This window comes from Prionailurus viverrinus, unplaced genomic scaffold (genome assembly GCF_022837055.1).
Source record: "Prionailurus viverrinus isolate Anna unplaced genomic scaffold, UM_Priviv_1.0 scaffold_33, whole genome shotgun sequence".
Classification (NCBI taxonomy): Eukaryota; Metazoa; Chordata; class Mammalia; order Carnivora; family Felidae; genus Prionailurus; species Prionailurus viverrinus.
Window position 1 is genome coordinate 4,351,077 of NW_025927604.1, and position 26,267 is coordinate 4,377,343.

Below are 26,267 nucleotides of genomic sequence, written 5' to 3' on the forward strand. Positions count from 1 at the left end.
AGTTTGGAGAACGCGGCTTTCTCAGCAGGCTTTTGCCGAGGGGGCAAGGGGTTTCTGAACGGCCGCTCCTGCGTGGTCAGAAAAGTTCACCCAGAATAAAAATCCACCGGCAGCCAAGCAATCTTTCTTCCCGTGGCTTTCAACCAGGTCCTTCTAAAAGCACTCTTTCCCCTTGTTAAGAGTGCAGTGAATGCCCAGATGTGCAGAGAGATCGGGTTACCCTCCCAGCCCCCGGCACAGACCCTGTCCCCTGGAAAAGCGATACCGGAGGCAGTTCAGGGGGTAATACATGAAGGATTTCATGTCTGTGTCCCTAGGGCTCGAGCGGGGTAGGTGCTTCTTAAGTGTTTGTTACAAAGAACCTTATATTTCTACAAAAAAACAAAAACAAAACAAAAAAAACAAGAAACGTCTGCACCCTCTGTGCAGTCTCCTTATTTCCCTTGCCCTGTGTAATGGCTCGGCTAACACCAAAGATCATACTGCTAAACTAAACAAGGAAAGTTGGTAAAATTTTATCTTGATGAAGACTAGCCGGAACATTACTACTGACAATACAAGTCTCCTGGGCCCCTAAAATTGGGATAATCCCTGTATTTTGTTGTGGGGTCAGATGCGGAATCGTGTTCTTTGCTTCTTTTGGAGTTTTGAAGCCTCGTGGGTCTTATTTTTAGTACCTACTTTTATCAGCTATGAAGTATTCTAATGCCTTCTGCACATTCCTGTCCTATCTTTTTATTTGAAACAGTGAATTTTGCGTCCCCTCCGAACACTTTCTGGTAAAGGGAGGGTACTTGAGATTACACACACAATTTGGGTACCAGCGCCCCTGACCCCCAGAAATACAAAGAAAAGTGTGCTAACAAAGGGCGCCTTATAGCTGGTTTGTCCCTTTCACCAGAGGATCAAGTTAATGAGTCCAAGGTCAGGGGATCAATCACCATATGAGCCACTTAAGCCAGGGCTGGAGCAGAGCTCTGTCCCCCAGCCAGAACTGCACCCTGTCATGGCCATCTTGTAAATGTCAGCCACCAGCCACAAATGGAGCCAGGAACGAAAACAAGGGTACTTTCAAACAGTTTCTGACTCACAACTACAAGATCGTTATTAAATAATAACCACCATGATCATACTTCCTCTCAGCTATAAGACGTCTCAGTTTGTGAAATATGCCTGTATGCATCTCTTCATTCTCTTTCAATACTGTTTATCATGTAAGCCCCCCAAGGAGGTCAGGTAGGTGTTATTATTTAGAGATGAAGAGACTGAGACAAAAAAAAAAAAAATGTGACTCAAGTGATAAGTGTTAGACCCAGGACTCCTGTCACATGTGGATAAATACTGCCCAGAAATTAGTGATTCAACCAGACAAAGGAGGCGCTTATTCTGAGCGTGAAAGATGAACCTTTCTGTTTGGTACAGCTTTATCACAAGGTAGGAGTATGTCATCACAGAAGGTGGGAAAGGCCCCGGGGCCACATGGCAGCCATCTTGGCTGCTAGGCTGGGAGGGCTGCAGATGGGCTGGGGGCCGGGGGTGGGGGGGAGCATGAATTTGCTGCTTTGGCACAGAGGGACAGGGCCTCACTGCAGCTCCCTGGACATCATCTCGGGACCCGAGGCAGGGGGATCTGGAGAAGGGGCCCTTTGTAGCCACTCGTCCCTGAGAAATGGGACGAGCTACTATTTCTGATGTTCAAATAGGAGAAGTCCCGGCTTGGATTAAAAAACAAATCAGCATTAGGAGAACATGATCACAGGCTGGGAAGCCATCCCAGCATTTGGAGTACAAGGTTTGAATCAAGGGTCACCGTTTTACCTATTACATTGAAAAGAAGGGGCAGGAGCAGAACTTGGCCAAGGAAAAAGTAACCCTCTGGGGTCTGAACGATGGTCCCCATTGTGCTGAAATTCCTGGGCCTTCACACCTGACCAGGCTCAACCACCAACTACAGACTGCCCTGGGGAATACATGACCCAGGCAAGGAGATTCTCCTTAGCTGGGGCCAATCCTGACGGAGCAAAGACCTGGCGGCCGTCTGCTGACCACACTCATCTCAGGGGGAGCAAGGTGGGGTCCAAATCAGCACGCCTTCATGACTCAGTAGACTCATCCCAATTTTGGGGGCAGGCCTGAGGGACCTGGGGAGGAGACAATACTTAAGCTCATAGGAGGGGGGGCAGGAATTTGAAAGTAAATCCATCCACAGCGAGATAAAATCTAGATGTAGAAATTCAGGAAAAACAAAACGAAACAAAACCAAGATTTAGTGACCCTAGACAAAAGGTCAGGAATTGAGGCCCGAAGCCATGCTTGTGGGCTATGACAGCAAGACAGAGGGGCCACATGAATGCACAGGGCTTGTCTTCAATACAAGGACATCAAGACGTTTACAAAAACAAGCCCCATTTCTAAGCCCAGCCCCCAATAGACCCCTGCCCTCATCGAGACTGGCTAACTAACAGGTGCTGAAGCCTGAAAGACGAGACTCAAGTGACAGAATCCAGGAAATAGCAGCTAGCAATGGAATCTGCTATTTTTTAAAGCCCAGTGTGGAAGATGAAATTTTTCTTTATAGGCATAGAGAAGACCTAACCCATTCAACTTTATGATACTTCCTCCCTTTCAAGGAATTAACAAGCTTTGATCTTTTCTACTTAAGCAAAGAGGATGACGCTCAGATGTGGTGTGAATTTACTAGAAGGTTATGTCTACAGCCTGCAACAAATGGAATATACGCCTTTGTCAAACTTCTGAGACGTTTCTGTCTGACATCGTGTCCGCCGGCTGTGTAATGTGGATTGTGGTGAAACGGAGTGGAATCGTGGTAGATGACAAAAGGAGGCCATCAAACTGGAGTTCACCAGAGTCTAATGGGACCTCATCACAACCTATCATTTTGGTCTTCAGAGAAATCACAAATGGGTTAGAAATTTTCTCTCCTCTTCATGAAAATCATCCAAAGCTGGGGGAAATCCTGTGTCCACTATTCCTCCCCTTGACGAAGGCAGTGGAACATGCAAATTACCCAGATTTTTTTAGGTTTATTTATTTATTTTTCAGAGAGAGAGAGAGAAAGCATGAGCTGGGGAGGGGCAGAGAGAGAGGGAAAGAGGGAGTGAATCCCCAGCAGGCTCTGCACTGTCAGCACGGAGCCCAACGCGGGGCTCGAACCCAGGAACCTTGAGATGGTGACCTGAGTTGAAGTCAGATGCTTAACCAACTGAGCCACCCAGGCACCCTCAGATTGTCTAGATTTTGAGAGAATTCGCTTCACTGGCAGAAGGAGAACTGACATCCTGCAGTTGAAAGCTGAAAGCCAGATGAGGAAAGCTAAATGGCAACCTCACTTGGTTTCCAGCCAAGGGGTAACGGTCAACAGAGCAGCCCTGTCACAGGTCTCCAAGCGTCTTTGAGTCCTAGAATTTCAACCCTTTACTAATTTCAAAAAATTAAATTTAGGGGCGCCAGGGTGGCTCAGTCGGTTAAGTGTCTGGCTATTGGTTTCAGCTCAGGTCATGATCTCACCGTTCAGGGGATCGAGCCCCACATCGGGCTCTGCGTTGCCAGCCCGGAGCCTGCCTGGGATGGTCTCTCTCCCCTCTCTCTCTCTTTATCCCACCTCCACTCATGCTATCACACTCCCTCTCTCACAATAAATAAATAAATATTAGAAAAAAATACAAATACAAATTAAATTTAGTGTCATCTCTCCGAGAGGGTCACCCTTGCACTTGTAAATCGCAGAAGACTTGGAGGTCATTACAAAGAGAAAATGTGCTGCCACCGAATGACCGCTTAACAGATGCCCTGTGTTCACAACGCATGAATTCATTTGACAGATGTCCTTGAAAAAGCACTCAGCTCCAGCGGCTCTAATTCTCCATTGATTAAGCAGGCTTCCCAATTCTCGCTTGGTTTTTAAGCAGTGTTTTCCTGAGAGTGCATGCACTGACAGCTTCACATCAACATACTGCTCATCTGTATTATTGGTACTTAGCGAACATAGACAGAGCGTCTTCCATGTCCTTTCACAGTGATGAACGCCAAGACCCACCTTTGAGACCCCAGACTCTTGGTGCTCTGCCCCCAGGAAATCACAGGGAAGAGAAACGAACCTCACAAAAGCAGAGTGTGTCCAGACACCTGCTGATTCACACACGTGACCACAGGGACCCATTCTGGTCCAAGCGTGTACAAGTCACACAAATGCCTCCTCCCATTGTGGGATTTCACCGTCCTCTGTCTTTGCGGCAACAACTCGCATCACATGTGGTTGCCATGACAAGCAGAAGAAGCGTTATTAACAAAGGTAAGAGCTGAGACCTTCACATCTAATTCGACCTTGGTAGTGTGTTTTTTTTTTCTCTTCAGTTCTTAGTATTTTATGACCTACTTCATTTGCCCATGAACTCCAAATGGTTTCCAGATGGAAACTAGACTTTATCAGATATCTGAGCAACAAAGGTACTCCTCGTTTGCCCTCGTATCCCGCAGCAATGCATCAAACAAGCACCGACCCCATAGAATTGTAGAAATCTATACTTTCATAGCCAGTTATGAAAATGGGATGCGAAATTATTCTAAGACAAAGGAACAACAGATTTAAGCACCCCCAGCTTTAGAAAAGGTTGTAAACGTGTTTACAAGTGGGAAAACAAGAAACTCAGAAATGCTAATCAATAAAGATTTGACTCCAGATTTAAGTGAGGAATTCCAAGTAGTTCTTCTCAATTCCAATTAACAGCACTCGGCAAATGTGAATATGTCAGCTACTTTAATAGAACAAAATAGCAGCCGTGCAGTGAGGCCGGTACAGTCACATCCACCTTCTAGGTGAAACAACTGTGGTGCACGGTAAGCAGATTACTTGCTCAGGACCGCTCCAGGTGATGAACAATAGACACAGCTCTCTAGGCCCCGAGTCTGGCACACGTCACAGCACTTCCTGCTCCCTCGGCAATATTTGTCCTCATAGATTAATAATTTCCATTTGGTGCGAGGTGGTCTTTTGCCAGTTTGAATGGCACGAGCAAGATTTGCTGCTGCAGAACCATCCCCGGGGATGTCTCTGCCATGCAGAGCTGTGATTTTTACACTCCTTATCCAAGCTTCTCCAAGGGGAGCCAGAAGGGACCCTTAGCCTTGCACGTTTTCACTCCAAGTATCCTTGAGGCACATGGGAAGCACCTGCTAGGATCTAAAAATAGTGACTCCTTGGCCCTGACCTCTGAGATTCAGATTTAATTGGTACAGAGTCTAGGTTGGGAGGCAGGCTTTTTAAAAGTTCCCCCAGACAGTTCTGAGGTGCCTGGTCGGCTCAGTCGGTTAAGCGTCCTTCCCTTGATTTCAGCTCAGGTCATGATCTCACGGTTTGTGAGTTCCAGTCCCACGTCGGGCTCTGTGCTGACAGCATGGAGCCTACTTGGGATTCTCTCTCCCCCCGTCTCTGCTGCTCCCCTGCTAGTTCTCTCTCTCTCTCTCTCTCTCTCTCTCTCCCTCAAAATAAATAAATATTTTAAAAATGTTTAAATAAAAGTTCCCCAGACAATTCTAATATGAAGTAAAGTTATAGAAGCAGAGCTCCAAAAGTTTCAAGGTAGGCTAGGTTCTATAATAGCTTTCTTTAACCTAGCAACGCACTGGAATCTCCTGGATATCCTGGTAAGGTACACATTCCCAGGCCCCCCGTGTGGACACCCACTCAGTGAGCTGGGGCTGGAAACCTACTGACTCTGCTGTAGTTATGTGACGGTTGGTATTTGGGAAACTGGTGATCTTTGGCTCCTAAAATGTGGACAGATTAGAGAAATGGATTATCTCAGACTCTTATCATTAGCTGACCTTCCTGACTACCAGGACTTCCAAGCAGGCTTATTTCCAAAACTCAGTACCAACTGCACACAATTTCCTCATCGTGATTTGGCAGATCTCTCAGAGCAGGGGCATATCATGTGCCCACCAACCTGTGTTAAGAGAAACACCCTGTGTCAGCAGCCATCGGTCCGTGACGCCTAGGTCATCCAACCCCGGAGAGTCGTGTAAAGTCCACATCACCGCTCAGAAATTGCTTTTTCTCCAAAATGCTTGCTAATTTCCTTTTGCCCTCAACTGCTTCTTTATTCTAATTATTTTGACAGGAGGTACTGGTGACATTAAATTGAGGCAAAAATTGTGGCCAAGCTCATTATCCTCAAACAAAGACTTCCGGAATGAGAATCAGTGTCTGGACTGCTAATAAAATGTCAATTGAACCTTGTCAAGATTTGGACAACTGGAAAGGTCTATCAACACTTCCACTTTCTTTGCCTCTTTTTTTTTTTTTTTTTTTTTAATTTTGGAACCACCCATGTACTCCCCTTTCCATTCAGTGCCCGGACCTGGATTAGCTTATCTCCCTCATCAAACCAAAACCCATTCTAAAGAAAAGACCTAAAACGTGATCGGCGACATGAGGTCTTTGTTTTAAAAGGATTTATTTCTTAAACGTTTATTTATGTATTCTGAGACAGAGAGGAGGTGGGGAGGGGTAGAGAGAGAGGGAGAGAGAATCCCAAGCAGGCCCTACACCGTCCTCTCGCACCGTCCTCTCGGGAGCCCGATGTGGGGCTGGATCTCATGAACTGTGAGATCGTGACCTGGGCCGAGATCAAGAGTCAGATGCTTAACTGACTGAGCCTCCCACGTGCTCCTGTGATATGAGATCTGGAGACTAACTCAAAATGTGAGCTCTCGCAGGGAAGTTCACATTCACCCCTAACTTACAAAAAATATGTGCGAGAAAGTTGATCACAAATTGAATATTTATTATGCACCAGGCATACACTACATGGGAGACTCGAGAGAAAAGAATATGCCACAGGTCTGTTTTCAAGAAGCTTACAATTCTACGGGAGACAATTAAAGCAACGCATGCCACAGGGTAAACTTGAACAGGAAAATCTTTTAAGAGCCCTGGTGTCTGGTCAGCCACATCACTGACTTTCTCACCCCTCTGGGAACCATTGAGTCCACACTGCCTCTCTGATCCTGTAGCCCAGATGAAGAAGTTTCTTTCCACCTAGCACGCAGCAGTTGATAAGATGTGGTTGGCCAAAAGCTCTTTAGGATGCTGGGCCTGTGCTCATTTCAACTTTGTCTCCAATTGGCCAGATCTTTGATTCTATTAGCCCACCCCAAATCTGCTCTAGACTGATTGATTGGACTTGATGTCAGCATCTGCTACACTTGCTCCTTGATGCTCGACTCCAATTACTCCTTCACAGATTCTGCTGGGAAGATTCCTGTCCTCCCTGCCCTTCCATCCTTCCCGTCTCTTCCCGCAACGTCTGGCTCCACAAGTTACAGCCGTGGTCAGATTCGAACAGCTCCTGTTGGAGGGTTGCCGCTTAAAGGGACTAGATCCATATTCATTACAGAGACTCGTAATACGTGTTCCCTCTTCTCAACTCAACTTGGAATAGAGGATTCCACTGGTTGTCCTCAAGGAGGTCATTCCAATCTGGAGAACCCAGGTTCTAAGGCAGATCCGGGGACCAAGAGAGAAACTTATACTAATCAATTCAAATGATTTCTGCCCAAAACATACCAGAGATTTTCCTTTAAAAATCCAGATGCATTGCCACCTTAATGTTTTATTTTTTTTTTAATTCAGGAAACTCAGTCTGAATTATTATATCCTATAGCTCAGAAATATAATGACAATAGTAGAGTAAATTACACCTAAAGCTAAAATAGTTTCTAGGAGATGAGATATGCTATGGACTGAATTGTGTCCCTCCTAAAATTCACGTAGCGAAGTCCTAACCCTCAATGAGATGATGTTTGGAAATGGAGACTTTGGGAAATAATTAGGTTCAGAAGAGGTCATGAGAGTAGAGTCCTCATGATGAGATTAGTGTCCTTGTACAAAGAGACACCACCGAGCTTGCTTTCTCCCCCCCCCCCCACCCCATCTGTGTGTGTGTGTCTACAAGTCCAGAGGAAGGGCCACGTGAGGACCCAGTGAGAAAGTAGCCACATGCAAGCCAGAAAGAGGATCTCATCAAGCATTGAATCAGCTACCCCTTTGACCTTGGTCCTTCCAGCCTCCAGGACTATGGGAAATAAATTTCCACTGTTAAGCCAACCAGCCTCTGCTCTTTTGTTATGGTAGCCTGAGCTAACTAGTACAGAAGGTGAACAAAAGCCACGCCTTCTGTGACAAGTCTGACTCTGTTTTCGCTATTCCCACTCATTGGAATTAGGTGAAAATGGAACTCTTGGTTGTCCTTGTGCTTCAGAATGTTTCTTATTTGGGAACCAACGTACCTGTGCTCAGTCATATTTTACTGCCTTCATTCATCACCTGTCTTCAATGAAAAAGAAATTTAAGCAAGTGGATGGTGATATGGATCAAATTATTCTCTAGAGCTCTGGAGAGTGTTTCATGCTCCCTAGATGGTATATAAATGCCTGAGCATTTGTATACAAATTGAGCAAACATGCAAATCAGGAATCTGAGACTAAAAAGACACAGAAACGATCTTGGAAATTGCATTTAAGAAAAAAAAATCACAGTATCAAGTTGATAGACACAAAAGAATTTGATGAAAGCAGCTGTTAAATTGTTAATTTAACATAAAGACGGAGCTGATGATTCAAAAATGATCAACTAGGTTGCGGATATTCTGTGCTCTGAATAGCATCCGCTAGGCAGCATTCAGCCCCATCCACTGCTCTAATTTGGGGTTGCACTCTATCTGCATTAGCAGAACTGTTAATAAATCACACAAGCAAGAAATGAGGAATTGAAAACCTCCAGGTGTTTGATAATGCCTCAAATATCCTCACCACATGTTCTAGAGGAGTCATGTGAGTTCATAGACATGACTGGGTGATTACTCACTATAGGGCTCTGGCTACAGCCTAGTTCTCTTCTATAGAATAAATTAAAATACAAGTGAGGATCATTATGATGGCTTCTTTAGTTCAACACTAAGGTCCTTCTTAAATCCTTTGCGTACACTACCTATCTGGGCCCACTGGTCAACCCACTATTCCTTGCTTGACATTTTTTTTCAATAGCAAATACACACACACACACACACACACACACACACTCACTCGCTTCTCACTGAGAAGGAGATTTTGACTGTGAGGAAAATGGTAAAGAATTTGGTAATGAAAGATGTGCTTGATGGAGAAGCTATTATTCAAAGGACCAGACTTGGTGTTATACTTGAGAAAGTAATAGCTAAAGTCTGTGATTAGAATATAAACACAAGCCTTGGCACATAGTAGTAACTGATTATTGAGAATCAAAGGTCAAAAGGTTCCTCGGAACCGGTCTTACAATGGCTCTCTATGAGATCTGAAAGACAGGGAACATGGGGACGTTTAAGCCTTGAAATCTTAAGAGTTAAAATCTTAGATCTTAAATCTTAAGTTTCCAGTCCTGGAATCTTGCGGTGGTTCACATGGTGTCTGATGAGTCTTAATACCCTAGGAACGAAACATGGAAAGGGCAGAGATGAGCTGCCCATCACACATATGTGGTTTGACCATTAGGGTGACGCCCTTATTCTTATCCAACACCATGTTAATGGTAAATCCTCCTTTTCTTTCTCCAATAGATTCATAAATAGAGAGAATCCAACCATCTTCTATATTTCAGGGTGGGCTTTACTTAATACTTTGCAAATAACCAGGGAATGGGAGCATCCCTGATACGTCTCAAAAATGGGAAGATACATAAATCAACACTCTTGACATGCAGGTCTGCACACAGTGTTTTCCACCCAGGAAGGGGACATCTAGTGGCATGAACACAGAGTTCTTCATGCCTTGGAACAGAGAGGGCAACTGCCGAATGCCTAGTTTGGAGAAAAGACGGGGTCCCACTTGTCCACAGCCGTGCCTACCAAGATGGGGGGCTCGGCTTCGATCTTCTCTCTTACAAATGCTAAGAGTGACAACAGATTCAAGAAGCGGTGAGAGTGCCACCAGAGGACCCTCTAAATCAACTGGAGCCCCTCCTTCACCCCACCGACATGGTTTTGGTGCAGAAGACACGCAGCCACCTCTGTCAGCATTTCCAAATGTACGCGTTTTCCTGGGGGCATAATGTTTATGGAACAATGAGTGAAAGGCAAACATATTTTGATTCTAAAACTAGCTCATGAGGCAGAGAGATGGCTGTGTAGACATTGTCAGGGGCCCAGGATTCTGAGCCAAGCTGTTGGTCTCATCTCCCAAAACCTCAATACCCTCATTTTCTCTTCTTAGAATGAGAACAGTACAAGGTTTTGCATTACAAAGTGATTGTCAGGATTAGATAATACATCTAAGGTACCTATTGCAAAAAGAAAGTACACCCCAAATATCATTGATGGTCTCTCTCTCTCCCTGTCATTAATATACCTTTCTCTATCTATCATCTGTTTAATCTATATTACAAACAGATGCAAAACTCCATATTTAGGTGCCCCCTCCCCCAACATTACAAGAATAATACCATGATGACCAAGCTAAGGAAAGCTAGGATTTCCATTAAAAGGAAAATCATTTTGGTTTGACATAGTGCTGTGATTTTGAAGGTAGGCAGATATGTGTGAATAATATTACCAGCGTTAGTAGAAAAGTTGTATGAGAACAATAGCAATGATAGCTCTATTTATTCTGGTTAAACACATCATCCCAGAGAACCGCATCCAATTCTGATTTCTACTTATTGAGACATATTTAACAGATACCTACCGGAGCATGTTCAAAGAAGAGCCATGAGGACAGTTAAATTTAAAAGCAAGATGTGAAGACACTGGTGGAGAGAATCAGGGTATAGGAGAATATTAGGAGACGCAAAATAATTACCGCAAATATTTCTTAAATTGAGTGGGAGAATGGGTAGACAGGCTACGCATGGTTTTATGTAGTCAGTGACGTGGTGGAAAATGAAAGAAGCGGAAAGGATCTCAAAATAGGGAGACTATTCTCAGTATTCGAAGATATCCAAGGTAACACAGGATGCCTTGCAAGGTATGAAGCCGACTCGTTGGCATTCTGGGCAATAGGAATTTGTTGGATGCGTATTCTTCTCAAAGGAACACTTTGGTTACTGTAAGAATTCCGAGAAACTGATATTATTTCTGTCCTGAGGAAGTTTACAGTCCTGCACCCAAAATGGGTGCTGCGTGATTCTATGACGCGGTGGGAGATACCAAGTGATGGAAGCAAAGTAGAAAGACGGTGCCGAAGTCGTGGAGAGGAAAAATGCTTCTTCTGGTTATTAGCTACAGAATGGCACCTTTTCTCTCCCTGATCTCCAAAAAAAAAAAAAAAAAAAAAGTATCTGAATTTCAGGTGATAAGAAAAAGAAAATGTTTCATTTGGGATACAAAGAGACAAATGCTGAGGTCAGATATAAGAATGAGACTCAACGGGGCACCTGGGCGGCTCAGTTGGTTGAATGTCCAACTTCAGCTCAGGTCATGATCTCACGGGTTGTCAGTTCGAGCCCCGTGTCGGGCTCTGTGCTGTCAGCTCAGAGCCTGGAGCCTGTTTCGGATTCTGTGTCTCCCTCTCTCTCTGCCCCTCCCCCACTCACCCTCTGTCTCTCTCTGTCTCTCAAAAACAAATAAACGTAAAAACAAATTTTTTAAGACTAAGACTCAACAATTAATAAGAATAGAAGATAAGTATCTTCCAGTCTACATTGTTCACTCTGCATTTTCAAAGAATGCCTTTTAAAGGATGTAATTAGAGGTAATGAGGTGCAAAATTTCATGTACAAAAATGATCTTGTTAAGGGCGGTTTAGGCAAATAGCATCACTAAAAAATGAATCTTTAACTCTCTGTTAGCTCATACCAATAGCATGTACCGTTGACTTTTTTTTTAATCCAACTCCGGGGGAGTTTTACGAAAATCAGGACTTTAAGTTAATCTGCTATACAAATCTCTCTTTAATCACAATTATTTGCTTTTCCTTTTCCTTTTTCTTTCTTTTTTTTTTTTTTTCCAGTTAGGAAGTGGCCAAATCTTACCACAATCTGGAATAATGACAATCTGGAATAACGCAATGCCTATCGTTCAGCGTGCGTTGACCATCTATTTTCCTGCCCACACTTATCAAGTTCAAAAGCTTGGGCGAAGTAAGTGTTCATCACAGAGGTGATTCTTGATCCCTAACTGCCATTATGGAGGAAGTCAGCCTGGGTAAACCTGTGGAGATGAGTTCCAGCAGCCTAACTCTCCATATCAAAGGGCGGAATAAGAAGTGGGCCAACTCTCACGCAGGGACGGTCCCAGGACTCTCGGTTTTCAAGACACGTGTCTGAACTCTCATCTTGTAGCTTCTGCCCATGCAGAGCTAAATACTGCAGCACTTGAAGTCGATTTAGGATGCATCTACTTTAAAGCATTACAGGGAAGCAGGCAAGGTAAGTAACACGATATTATAAAGGGAGGAATGTGGAAAATGTTTTCAAAATATCTTTAAAATTCTCACATTAAGGGGGCACCCGGGTGGTTCAGTCGGTTGAGCGTCTGACTTCAGCTCAGGTCATGATCTCATGGTCCGTGGGTTCGAGCCCCGCGTTAAGGTCTGTGCCGACAGCTCAGAGTCTGGAGCCTGCTTCGGATTCTGTGTCTCCCTCGCTCTCTCCGCCCCTCCCCTGCTCATGCTCTGACTCTCTCAAAAGTAAGTCGACATTTTTAAAAATTAAAAAAAACGATAAAAGTCCCATATTAAGTCTGGTTTCCATTGCAACAAATCTAATGAAACCCAAGATGGTCTTTATTTCAACATCCTTTTCAAGAAACGTTTCATTGAATGTTCAATAAACACTGTGCCAGGATTTACCAGGCGCTGGGAAAACTCTTACAAATGCTTTTAGGCTGTGGGAGAAACAGACAGGGAAACCAGTGGTCCCTCGGCAGCACGGTGCGTCATGTGCCAGAGAGCGCACACAGTGATGTGGCCACAGAGGGACTTCGAAGTCCCAGCCTGCGTGGCGGCCAAGCCTCCTGAAAGAAGTTTACACTTATACTAGTTTTCGGAGGAAAAAGTTAGCAAACCTTAAAAAGATTTTTCTCTTAAAAAGGCAGGGGTAGAGGCAAGACAGCTCTTGTAACCATTATTCCATCACAGACAACAACCATTTCGGACTCAATGTTCCCTTGCCAGCGTCACTATTTACTCAGGTCAGTCAGGACTCGTCCGGTGTCAGACTGCATGGCCATGTGGGGACAGAGCCCCTGTTCCGCAGGTGCAGGCTGCTTTTTATGTTATGATTTTGTTCATGGGACGACACATAAAATAACCGAGATGTAAGACAATTATTTTATATTTAGAATTATTTTATGTTTAGAATATATTTTATGTTTTAAATTATTTTAGATTTCGAATGATTTTGTATTCAGGACTTTTTTTATGGTTAGAATGGTTTTACATTTAGGCTCATTTTACGTTTAGTATGGTTTTGTTTAGAGTCATTTTCTGTTTAGAATTTATGTGTAGGGGCGCCTGGGTGGCTCAGTGGGTTGAGCATCTGACTCTTGATTTCGGCTCAGGTTCACGATCCCAGCGTTGTGGGATCGAGACCCGTGTTGGGCTCGGTGTTGAGCACGGAGGCTGCTTGAGATTCTCTCTCCCCTTCTCTCTCCGCCCCTTCCCCGCTCTCTCCCTGTCTCTCTCTCCTCGTCTCTCTTCCGCCCACCCCAGAAAAGACTCACTTTCTGTTTAGAATTGCTTTATAACTAGGCTACATCTTCATGGCCAGAGCACAGTGTGTGCGGAACAACAGAGAGAGGAGACTAGAGAGGCAGTGAGGCGTGAGGTTGTGAAGCTTTGCGGGCTAAAGATTTGGACTCGGTTCTAAAAGCCACGAGGAGCTACCGAGAGGCCCTATAAAGATGAATAGCGTTGTGTCACAAGTAAAAACAACTTCCAGCTGAGACCAAACTGTGGAGGCAGGAAACAAGACCAGCGCTTGCCAGGAGTTGAGGGAGGAGGTGAGCAGGCAGAGGCCAGAGGAGTTTCGGGGCAGTGAAAAGACCCCGTGTGACACCAAGATGGAAGACACACGTCATCACCCGTTCCTCCAAACTTACAGAATGGACGGCACCAAGCGCGGGCCACACAGTAAACCACAGCCTCTGGGTGATTATTGCCGGTCGGTGTAGATTCCTCAGTCGTAACAAGCGTGGTTCTCTGGAGGGAGATGTTGGCGATGGGGAGCCCTGTGCATGCGTGGGGGCAGAGGGTACACATCTTTCTCTCGATTTCGCTGTGTACACAGATGGGCTCTAAAAATGTCCTTAAAAACCAACACTAAATAACTTCAAGCTTATTAGATTGTGTGCTCATAGTTTCTGGTTCAGAAAGTATGAACCGTATAGCTGCTCTTGTTAATTATATGTACCCCGCAGCCTCCTGCAGATGCCCTGTCCCCTGCTGTCCCCTGGCAGGCGGGTGCCCTTAAAAAGCAGCACAGTCTATCGGCAGTGCGTCATCAGGATCCACACAGATTGGCTCCTTTTCCCTCCATGAAATCCTTCCCTTCCACCGGGGTCGACTGATCATATCTTTCACGGGGACACCTGGAATGTGGTGTTTTATTATCTTTGTTAACCACAGCTAATGAGAGGCACTCATCGTTCAAAACTCAGGGAGCAAACATGTAGTTGTCCCTGCTCTGTAAGCACGGTGTTGGAGGCTCAGGCACGGGGGAGAAGAGATGGTCATGTTAGGTAGGAACTAAAGTAGAAAAGAGGCCTCAACAATGTCATTTCAATCATAGGGAAGTCACAGTCTATAATTTACTTTCAGTGCAACATGAGAACAGGAGGAGGGAACATCCAAGCTGCCCAGAGACACCTGCCATGGGTGTCAGCTTTTTAGAAATCTGAGCAATAATGACACATCCAAGGCTTAGAGTAAAATATGTCCATCTTGGAAAGGAAAGAAGTTGAGAACCAACCTTCTGGCTGTGCTCAGCAGGCAGTTCTATGGCTTTCGGGTAGACAGGAAATGATAACGATGTCAGATCCCAGAGAACGATACTCGCGTCACCTGTGGATCCATAGAAGTAGAAGCCACACATCCAGTACGGAGGGCTTGGAACCCACCAATATTTGACCTGAGCACAGACTGACAGTGAGGACCTCTGTCTGTCTTTTCCTGCCCTTCTCTCTTTTCAAGTTCAGTGGAGAGTAACAAAGACTGTGACCTTGAGTCGCAGACCGTGGTTCAAAGAAAGATGTGCTATACTCAGGGTTATATGGGATTGTGCAAATTATTTACCCTCTCTGAGGCTCAATCCCCTGATCTGAGAGACAGAGACAATAACGCTTCCTTCAAAGGGTTGGTATAAAACAAAATAATGAACGTAAGGAACTTAGCACAGAATCTAGAACCGTGCGGGTGCTCAATAAACTTTAGGTTTCTATCCATTTCTCTATCCCTTCCTCTGTTGCTATAATTGGAAACAGACAAAGTGCAGGCTTTAACCTTAGAATCAATGATTTTTTACGGGGATTTTGGTCATTGGTTTGTTCTCAAAGACATAGAGAAAACGACAAAAAAACAATTAGTTCTACTGTTTCGTTTCCTACAACAAATATGTAGAAATCAAAACCAATGCATGGCTTTCTCCTCATGAGTAAACGAGTGGGAAGTTTCCAGTTAGTTCTCATATCTGGGGAATAAGAAGTATATCCACAAGACCTCAGAGTAGCCCGGGCAACAATGGGGTCTTTTCCTGATTTGCTTCTGACCCAATACAAGCAGTCACTGACCTTCAAAGCACTACAACCCCATGAAGAAATGACTAAATTTGGGTGGTTTCACAGAAAAATTAAGCAAAAACAGTTGTGGATATATTGCATCATTTTCAGGAAAACTACATTTTTTTTTAATTCGAGGCATTGCCTAAAATGTACTATTATAGTTTCAGTTAATCAATTTATATTACTTGGTATATATCATATATTGACCTAAACTTTGGGCCCCTTTGCCTGGTGCCAACTCTTTGTAGAAATTGTGTAGATTTGGCATGTTTTTAATGTTATAAACTCTCTAAACTCTATAAGGGCCTCTTTTTTTTTGGAAGGGTGAGTGTATATAAATACATGCATCACTTATATTCATGGTTGACTTTGGGGGGGCTGGTCGCATGCATTACCTTTACCCTTTACTCCCTGGATATCTTTTTTAAAAGTTTATTGATTTATTTTGAGGGGGGGTGGAGGGGCAGAAAGAAAGGGAGAGCGAGAATCCCAAGCAGGCTCCCCACTATCAGCGCGGAGCCCGACTCAGGGCTCAATCTCACAAACTGTGAGATCATGACCTGAGCTGAAATCAAGATTTGGATGCTTAACAACTTAGCCACCCAGGTGCCCGTCTCTGGATATCTCAAGGAGGAAAGTGTAACCTATTTTTGTAATACACACAGTGTTTTACTTACCGTTAAAAACAATGTTTAAACTAAGTACCTATTTTGTAATATCGTTTGCTCAATTTAAAAATGCACTAACACAAAAACCGAAATATCAGTAGAACCCAACAGTGTTATAAAACTTGTGAAGTACACGAAGACTGCAGACATTATATAGGTGCCCAGATCTTCTAGATACATATGCTGTGAACACCTGTCAACACCCTAAGTGTCACTGCCCACTTGAACCCACTTCTCTTTTTAATTTTACTTGCAAACATCAGGTCTGTTTCAGGGTGGACTTTGGGTAGGGCTAAACGTCTTTTCTGTTACATTCTCTGGTTTTCTTCACACACAAATCTCCAGAAACACAAAAATGCTAGTGCTGAACTCTGAATTTGAAGTGCTTCAGGTAGTAGGTATAGTTAAAGATCTATTTAAGAGCTAATCCAAGGAAAGGTTATTAAGCCTTGTTTGAATCTTGCTCCAAACTCCTCTGCATAATAGTCCTCTATCAACTATATTTATAGATACATATAAATTTGAGTCCAGGCATACTGGGTCTAGATGTGCTCTTGACCACCCATCAGAATTATCAAGGGGACTCCAATATACAGTCGACTTTGAGGACCACTGATTTAGAAAAAGGAAGACAGAAATCAACTGGGAAACCCTCGGTAGCTGCCATTCGTTCAGTCAGGTGAGTCCCAAAGGTGAAGACGGAGATATTTCTTTCAAAGAACACTCACTGCTTTTTTGTTTCGGGGATGGCTGGTTTTCAGTTTTCCAAAGGATTCCATTTGAAACCTAGCTATCAGATATATTTTGGTTGTGAAGCTGAACCCACATTTTTTCAAAGGAACTATCATGAAAGTATACTGATAGTACTAGGCTTAAAACTAGAAAGTAGCAAATGAAGGATGTGCCCTTGAACTGACTTTCCTTAATAGGCCTTAATAGACCTTGAACTTGGACACTGAGGTCTTGGGAAAGGTTCGAAGATTGGTGGAAATGCTGCCTCATTGACCGCGAATAAGATAAAACCGCATAGGAGAGAACAAACAAATTACAATATAAAATAAATTAATTAAAATCAAATCAAATCCCTGGGGCTGTCTCCCGCGGAGAGAGGCCAGGATGGAGAAGTTCCCGTGCCGGCCACAAGGTGGCAGGTGGACTTTGCAGGCAGCCCTCCCACAGGTCCCTGGGGAACATCCAGGCTGAAGAAGCCAAAAGTGCGCTGAAAATTCAAGGGAGTCCTTAGCAAGTCCCAGAGAGTTGATAACCCAAGAGGGAAACAGACATCCTACCACTCTGCAAAGCAGGGATGAGAATTAGAAGACCAGGTCTGAGCAGGCTACACTGGGGGTTGCATGCGTTGGAAAAGACAATTTCAGTGGAGCCCATAGGGCTGATGTAGCCAAGAAATGGTTCCATCTCAGAGTCATGGTGCATTTATAAACACAAATCACAAACAGATGAGTTCTAACTTTACATACAAGATAATAATAATAATAATATTAAGTGGATCTAAGCTTTTTAAGTCTTTAAAGTTTAAAGGAAAGAAAAGATTGAATCTCCATTGGACACCATGTTTTTCCCAAGTATTACATAATAATCAGCATATAACAGACGTTCTATTAGTATTTGTGCTTGAATAAAAATAGTACCTGAAATACTACCACAGGATAAATGATGATGAAGCTATGATTTGAGTCGCCTTGGGCCAGCCTGGGATAGAATTAAAAAACAAAACAGGGGAGCCTGGGTGGCTCAGTCGGTTGAGCGTCCGACTTCGGCCCAGGTCATGATCTCGCGGTCTGTGAGTTCAGGCCCCGCCTCGGGCTCTGTGCTGATGGCTCAGAGCCTGGAGCCTGCTTCTGATTCTGTGTCTCCCTCTCTCTCTGACCCTCCCCCGCTCATGCTCTGTCTCTCTCTCTCTCTGTCAAAAATAAATAAAACATTAAAACAAACAAACAAACAAACAACAACAACAAAACACGTAAATTTTGAATCAAGGTAGATTTGGATTCAAAGCCCTCCTTTGCCACTTATCTAGACCTTGGGCAAGAGACCTGGTGACCCTAAGATTGTTTATTTAGCTTTACGGTGTGGGCTAGTATGTGTAATAATGCTGTACCTCAGAGTTGTGCAAAGAAAACAAGAGGTAAAACACATAGCATGTAGTAAGTGCTCAAAAAAACCATGAGATACCTCCTCTCCACAGTTTCTAAGAAAAGCATTCTATCATGCTAAACCACCATCTTTGACTTTGGGGCCAGAGATGTTCAAGATTGTTCTGTGACCTGAAAATAAATTCCCAGATTATGGGAATCACTGAACATATGCTATGGTCATCTGGCAATTTCTCATTATACCACATTTACAAGTGAGCACCCCTTTTCAGTACCTGAAAGAAGCCCTGAAAGTTGGAATCCCATGTGTTTCCAAGTAAATGTTCTTTGAACACAGTGGGGTGGGGCCATTCTGTGAAAATTCGTGGTGTCCCCAGTAATCTGCAAAGAGTTAACTGAAATCTATGCAGCACGAGGCTCCTGTAATCATCAAGTCAGACTGAGATGACTGGTTCTGTGAAAAGTATAAATGTTGAGAGGCTTCTATGAATAAAATATACCTTCGATAGTTTCCATCTAATATAATATTACATTCAAGAATTTAGAGGCTCCTGCATAATTTATCATTTTGCAAGTACAAGTGATCACTAATAATATTGCATTGTTATTTATTAACATTTATGCCCACCACAATTGTATTATGTAAATAATATAACAGATTGTCCAACTACATATTTAATACTTTGGGTATTTATTACTAATAACTGAACATATATGACATGATGCTCAGTGAGGAACGAAGATGAATGAGGACCTCAGCCTCGTGAATGTTTTATGGACGGAACGTGCATTAGGTATTTTGGGAGAGATGTCCCGGCAATATCGACGTCAGATTTTGTTTTTCCAGGAGATAAAAGACAAAGCATGACTCCTGTATGAGTCCTGACCGGTTCCAGAAATGCAAACCAAATATGGGCTTTAGGTCATCAGTGCTTTGTTCGTCACCCATTCATTCATTCAATCAATCATTCATCCATTCCAGAAGTTCTTATACGGTATGGGCGACTCACTAAGAATATAATAGCAACCGAAATGGGTAGAGTCGCTGGAAAATGCCCAAGAAAATAATGAAGCAATGACAATAAGGAAAAGGAAGAAAAAGTAAGGGGGAAGTGGGAAGGTCTCTGTAAGTAAGTGGCTGATATTTTTGATAGCCAGAAATAAAATAATCAAAGGATGGAGGAAGGCATATTTCAGTCTGGGAATGGAGCACAGTCTCTTTATTCTGAGGAAGATCCGGACACACTTATCCAAATACTATGGTCACTACTTACTAGCCTTGTTACGTGGAAACGTATGTAGACTCTTGAACTCAGATTCCACATCTATGAAACAGGGATGATGACGGTAATCTTGGAGGACATTGGGGAAAGTTAAAGAAAATAAGATTAATAATTTGTCTAGTAAAATGTCTGGCACACAGTAGGTATCCAGTGGTGATGACTTATGCTTTTCCTCCTTCCTAACTTCTGTTCATCCCCTCCACTCCCCGTGCCCAGCCCCCTCCTCTTCTCCAGCTTCTCACACAAATGACACACTCAACACATTTTCCTGAGTATGGATTATGGAGTTTTCTCCTGTCTATACTTTCATTGGGTTGCAGATCAGCCTTAAAAAATAAGGCTTGATAACACACAGAAAGTCTTGGGAGAAAGGAGACAATCTGCTGATGTGAATAACAGCACCTCGTGGAAACCCACCTCCCCGGATGTGAACAAGTCGCCCCTGTGATTTGTGATGACGCCTGGCTGCAGTATTTCATTTTGGAGCGGTGGAGATTCATGCCAAGCCAGAGGGAATTTTCCCATCAGCCTCTGTCTCCTGGCCGTTCATCACCTACACGTCCTCATGGAGCTTCCAAGGGGCTGGCAGGGCCTGAGAGGAGGCACATCTGAGCCTTATGGCCTCCACTCAGCGGCACAGGGTGGCCGTGGGCCAGCTGCCTGCTTCTGACTTCATGGTCCAAGACTAGGTCCTCCGCTAGGTGCTCAGCTGGCTTGAGCAAAATGATTCTCAGTGATAGAGTCTCAGTGATTTCAGATAATGAGACCCACACCCACTGGAGTCCCAGGAGTAGATGGGACTGCCACCTTTCTCCAGCCCCTCTCCCTGGCTCAGAGTGAAAGCTGGTGGTCCCTCTCCTTGGGCATTCCCCCCTTCCTCCCTAGCACCAGAGGATACCATTAAGCCAAGTGGCCAATGATCCATCAGCACCCAGGCCAAGGAGAAGGAGCCTGGGCTGCTGCCTTGACCACAAGCCAGGACCTCATGAGCAGCAAAGTCCTTGAAAGAACAGAGTCTCTGAAAATGGTAACACAAAAACGAGTGACTTGGGTTCTCTAGCCTTGGATTGGATGGAGAAGGACATCTGCTAGCTGGAAATCAAATTCTGTATTAAAGATTGCTCTTTTGGGGATGTTGAATGCACCGATCCAAGGCGTGTTATTACAAAGTCAGATGGACTTGGTTTGCTTGGGATGGAAAACTGAGGGTGCTTTGGTTGACCCAGCATCCCAGTTGGTCTCCACTTCCCCGCCACACCAGACAGGGATTCTGGGCACGAAAGTCTCTGTGCGTCCTCGGGGGCACACATTTGGTACCGCGTCCTCAGTGTTTCAATAGGTTGCACATTGATTTAGGGCTTTTCAAGCCCTTTTAGCTGTACTTTCCCAGTACTTAATATTTATAAACTTTCAATAATATGGTTGCTTCCCTCCATCACTTTTGTCTTATCCAGACATTGGTGCCATTTCACTGTTCTCTATATCCCCTCCCGGCTCTGCTCTTTCTCATAAGGTTGTCACGACTGCTGCGGCCATGCTGTTCTGTGCTTTCATTCACCATCTCTCATGTAATTAAAGTGGTGAGAACACATCATGGCACCATAAACCAGGTCTGGCGGGGGGGGGGGGGTGGTCCCTGAGGGAGATGGTGCATTTATTCTAGCAAACTCCATCACTTCACGAGGAGAGTAGGGCAGCCGGTGGCCTCTCCTCCACCGGCCCCTGCCTGCACTTTGGGCTCTTCCATGGGACCCTCACTCCCCCACAGGGTTTCTGTGGAGTCCAGCCACCCGCTTATGCCCGCAATTCAAATGCAGCTTCCCTGGGCCATCTCCTCATTTGTTAGCTTGTTTTGTTAGCCTCATTTGTTAGGAGTGGAGAACAACATCTGCTTCCCTTGCTCTCAGCTATTTTCTGGTTGTCTGCTCTCTTCTCTAGCTCCTTGCTGCTCCTTTCCCTGAGCCCTCTTTTCTTACACTTTGCCAAAACTCCTGCAAATTCCCACGGACTCCTCAATTATTTGGGATTTCTGAAAAGCCAGGTGAGGTAATGCAGGGACTTGGGTGTGGGAGGCAGAGCTCTGAAATGCTGGCAAGCAAGTGTGGCCCTACAAGGTGTAGGGCCATTCTGTCCAAGACTATAGGCTCCGGTCATCCCATGGCTTTCAAATTGGAATGCATTAAAATGGAGCAAAATGTAAAATTCCGTTCCCTAGTCACACTGGTCACATATGGCTAGGGGTTACGATTTTGGATAGTTTAGATGCAAAATGTTTCCATCATCCTAGAAAGTCCTATTGCACAGCCTCGGTCTGAAGGAGCTGCCCAGGTAACACCATTCAGGGGCATAAGGACTCAGCTGCTGGGGCACAAAGCTGGCACTGTGACCCCAGTGCTCTGACACCACCTGGCCATGGAGGGACACTGAAGGGACGAGGGGCAGGGGTGGATGCAGAAGGTTGGGGAAATGTTAGAGAAAAAAGAGCAGCTCTTGTGTGTGGGTTTGACTCCCAAAGCACAGCCTCATGGTGAACGTGTGTGTGTGCAAGGGAAAGGCACAAGTGAATGGGAATTTGTTTCAGAATTATGTCTGGCACAGAGTGGGTGATCAAAAAATATACATTACACAGAGAAACGAATCAAATGAATAGACTAAATGCTTAAAAAGTGTACAGAAATCCTGAGGCCCTGTGGAATGTGTTAAAATCAGTCCTCAGGGCCTTTAAGATCCAGGCAGCTTAAATGCCTGGGTGCCAAGCAGTCAGGGTTGAAGGAGGCTAGAAGGCTAGAGTGGGCTGCCTGGCTGTCAGGGACACCTCAAGGACTGGGGACCCCTTCTTGACTTTGACCTGTTTTGACTACTTGATCCTTCCTTCCTTCCTTCCTTCCTTCCTTCCTTCCTTCCTCCCTTCTTCCCTTCCTCCATTCATTTCATAAATAGCTATGCACTGAACTTCCATTTATACAGATAAAGTGCAAGGCACAGGATTTCCAGTTCGTCTGGGGTCACTTGGTTTCTGTTTCCTGTTCGCAGCTCTCTGTCTGAACATCGATGGCCCGTCCCCACCAGATCTGGTTTGTCCTCCAGCTCCTACAGCAGAGTCCTAGTTAGGATTCCCTAGAAAGTAGAGTCTGGGGGAGCCATAGCACAGTCTTACAGAGCAAGGGCGAGGGAAGAGAAGTGTGCAGTTGAGGAAGAGAAGTTAGAATGAAGGCACATTATTATCCAGAAGCCACTGCAAGCTGTTGCTGGACACCCAAGGCTATGAAGCAGTATGAGCTGCTTCCCAGGACTACCCACATGAGGACAGAAAGAAGGAAGAGTTTATCTATGTGGTGTCTCCATCCCTCCCTCTTCTTGGTTGTGCGTCTCTAAGTGCCATGCTGGGATCATTTGGCGTGCCTTGGTGTACCCAGGAAGGAAGCCATGGGCAGGAGGTAGAAGGCACCATGTGTCCAAGAGACAGGACGCTGTTGGGACACGTGGGGACCGCATGGTGGACCTAGGGCAGTACCTGGTGCGGGGTCCTCACCTACCAAGACCTCAGGCACCAGCACACCCCATGAGGGCTGCTCCAGTACATGACACACAACCAAATGTGGGTCTGGACAGCTCATGACTGAAACTGGAAAGTGGCTACTCCCCTACCATGAACTCCACATCAGCTGGGCTCTCTCCTCCTGTTCTGATGAACCCTTCACTCTTTGTTTCTGTCTTCAGGAGGTTTTCCATCATACAACTCATGGAGGCAGTGCATAACTTGACGAAGTTGGCAGGACAGTCCCTCACACTGCTGACTGGCTGGCACAGAAGTCAGAGTTGAAGGAGATGTCTGGTAGGAGACCCTCAAAAGGAGGGAGAGACCAGCTGGGCGAACCCTGTTTCCTCGAACTCTGACCAGCCGAACTCTGATGGCAAAGGGCCAGCTGTGTTTCCTGTGGGCCCTTCTCCATTTGCGTTTTCTCCAAATTTATGCTTTTTTATTGTTTAACCTCTAAAGATCACTTGGTTTGCAGTATGTCTAAGCAACCTCAGAAAAGTGTAACCTATCCTTTTTAAAAATAACTTCATTCTTCATGATCCGTCAAATGAGAATTTAAAGAAAGCTAATTCCAAAAAGATAGGAAAGTTCTAGTGCATCATTGAAGAAATGGCTGGGTCAGTGCCCTCCAACGTGACCACAGAGCATTGTCGGTTACACCAGGCTTGTGACTGCTTCGTGGTTCTCCCACAGCACCCCTGGGATGTACTGTGTCCCCCTGAGTCACCTGTCAGGATATCCCAGGCCACTCAGAGGTGGCCCAAATTCCCAATCTGGGCTCAGTGCAGCTATCCCCCATTCTAAGGCTGAAGTCTGGGATTCAAAGGTAAAGTGGCAACACGGGAAATAATGGCAACCAGAGTTAGAGTCGCCCATGGAGAAAGAAAGCTGTTGGCCTCTTGCCGGAAGAAACAGGGAGAATTTTTGTAAAATATTAATTGGATCAGAACTTTTGCAGGTCACTGAGGCCACTGCTGTTAAGACTTTATGTGAATTGACAAGCCAGACAAATGCAGTAGCAACATGGATTAAATGCTCATGAAATGTAGCAGCGGGTGGGGCGGGGGCCTGGAAGCACCAGACGCTATTCGTAGAGGCGGAGAATCTGAGCGTCATCACAACGAATATTCCAAAAGTTCATTATGGTTCTTCCGAGGATCCTTCCAACATCAGAGTTAAAAGTTTTTAGTCTGATGAATGGCGGATATAGATAATAGTGAGTACCCAGGGGGTTGAGTAGATGCTTCTTAGATTTTCTAAAAATAATACTATCCGTTGCCTTCTTTTCTCAAATTAATAAAGTACCATAAATTCATTATTAATTTTCTGGAAAACATAGCAAATTATTTTTAAAATATTTCAAGGACCTATATAATCCCACCACCACCATATAAGTATCCATGTTTTTTCTGTTCATCTAAGTATGCGTGCATAAAACCAATCTCTATATACAATTGTGTATCTTGCCTTTTTCACTTAGAATTATATCACTAGCGTTTTCCTATCCAGCTAAACATTGAAAGCTTTATTTGAATGTCATTTATGTTTTAATTATCTTATTTAGCAATGATGTGTCGATTGTCAGGTGTGTGTGTGTGTGTGTGTGTGTGTGTGCGATTTTTCTATGAGCATAAAGTTCTTGGACAATGGGTCTGGTCAAGATACCACTTCTGCTTTGGGAGGAATGTCTGACCCTATAAGAAAGGGCAGCCGGACCCCCATGAGGCTGCCATCAGAGCATTATCTTTCTTCATCTCCTAATGAGCCTGGAAAATCCATTAAAATTTAGAAGCGACATCGAGCACACTTCTGTCTATTGTCACTGGGCAGGTGCGGGGCATGAACACACCCGTGGGGGGGCGCATGGTCCTCCCTTGGGGCTCCGTCGCTGGGTGCTGGGAGCTGGGACACTCGGTAAGGTACCCTGAGGAGGGGCCTGGGAGGGGTCTCCAGGGCCCAGGTGGAGTGGAGACTTTCCTCCTGGACCCCAGTAGAGAGGGATGGAAGTTCATCTTCCTCCCCTGTGACTAAGATCGACTCTGAAAATATCGATGTGGTCAAAGAACACTATGGCCCTAACTCTGTGCCCGGGACTGCTCTAAGTTACATTACAGATACTAACTCATTTAACCCTCATGATAGTCCCCTGGAGTAAGGGTCATTATGCCTGAATGACAGCTGGAGGAACTGAGACAGAGGCATTGAGTGTTGGGCTGAGGGTCACATAGCCAGCAAGCGGGACTGACACAGAGGCACGGCCCCCTCCTGTCTCTACACTGGGCCCCCGTCCTGTGCAGGGGAGTGAGGCCGGAAGGCCGATCCGGGGCCCTGGGGGGGGGGGGTGTTGAGAGGCTGCAGGAGACAGAGGCAATGGTAGAAACAGACAAGGAGAAAGAACACCTTTCAAAATAAGATCTAAAAATACCACCTTTATAATAAGGCTTAAAAATACCCTCGTTTCAATGTGGGCTCGTGCAAGTGTGCCTGTAGGAAGGGGAGGGGGGGGTCCAGATGTCTCAGGCTGCGCTCTGGGCACGGCCCTGAGGAAAGAAGCGCTCGGGCCTCCTCCAGTGCTGTCCCTCTGGGTCAGTGCCCTGTCTGGCCCCCCACCCGGGGCTCGCTCTCAGTGCTCACACAGCGCCCCTGCTTGCTCTTCTCCACACTGGGCTTCCCCCCATCGTGTCTGTGGAGTGGCAGGGGTCTGCCTGACTCTCCCCGCACATCCCCTTAACCGTGGGGGCCCAGGCTGGCAGGGCTCTGCCCTCGGCTAAACCACAGGCTGGCAGAGTGACTCAGCGTGACTCCAGGGACCGGGCCTCCCCTCCTCCTCTGCAGCCGCCGGGGACGAGAAGGACCCAGGAGAAGGACACGACAAAAGCAAAGGTGCAGCTGCC